Raw genomic sequence first — 985 nt, 5'->3', positions numbered from 1 at the left:
ACTTGTCAATATAAATCCTCTGTTATGTAAACATCCTTGAGATCACTGATTGCCACGAGAGAAATGAATGGCCTCAGTCAGCCATTCCCGCCGAACTTTCGTTGTCTTTCCATTGCCATCTTGCTATATCAACAGAGCCATCAATCGAAGGAGAACTTGACTCGGTAGGAAATAATTTCCTTTCCACATTCAGATTCTGGGGAAACTTTAAGCTGCGACTCCGATTTCATCCTTACACGTGTCCTCTGCCGTTGCAAGTCTTCGGTGGAGAGGTAGAATTCCTTTAGTGAGTCGATAGAATGAGTGTTTGTTTGTTATGTTATTTATTTCAATTTTTATTTGTAAATGATAATGCGCATTTGTTTGATGAATGTGTTATCAAAAGGCGTTTGTGTAATCTGCTCACTTGTTATGTTCTGTATATAAATAGGTCAGTATAAAGTCGGTTGGCCACTTGTGCTAAATCTCATTGCGTGTCAATGGTAGTATTAGACCCCCCACCCCACCTTCCGCTTCATAGTCAGCATTAATAGTTATCTTTCGTCGCAGTTTCAGTTGCACACACTTTCCCACGGCTAGAAGTTCTCATGTAAATCGTGTAACGTGTGAACTCACTGCATCACTCCAGATATTCATTCACCTTAACGTGGCCATCCTTCTGTCAGGCAGAAATTGCAAAATACTTGAAGCATGCAACAAGATCATGGGCACCTCCCTCCCCCGTCCTCTCCCTACCCCCTGCTCCCCCATCCCCACCTGCATCGTTTTGTGAGATGCCAACTAGAATAATTGGTAGATCAAACCGCCTGCAAGATTAACCTCTAGACAGTCAGGAACGAAGATAATGATGCTCATTAATTATGGGGTTACGGAGAAAGTTTGGGGCTTCGTCTGGTAGCACTTGGATAATTGTGATTAGGGCAATTGGCGGCGATGTGTGAGGCACTAATTAGGCTGGTAATGAAGGGGTGTAATGCTGCTGGGC

This window comes from Penaeus monodon, chromosome 23 (genome assembly GCF_015228065.2).
Source record: "Penaeus monodon isolate SGIC_2016 chromosome 23, NSTDA_Pmon_1, whole genome shotgun sequence".
Taxonomy (NCBI): Eukaryota; Metazoa; Arthropoda; class Malacostraca; order Decapoda; family Penaeidae; genus Penaeus; species Penaeus monodon.
Note: the sequence above shows the minus strand (reverse complement) of the source record.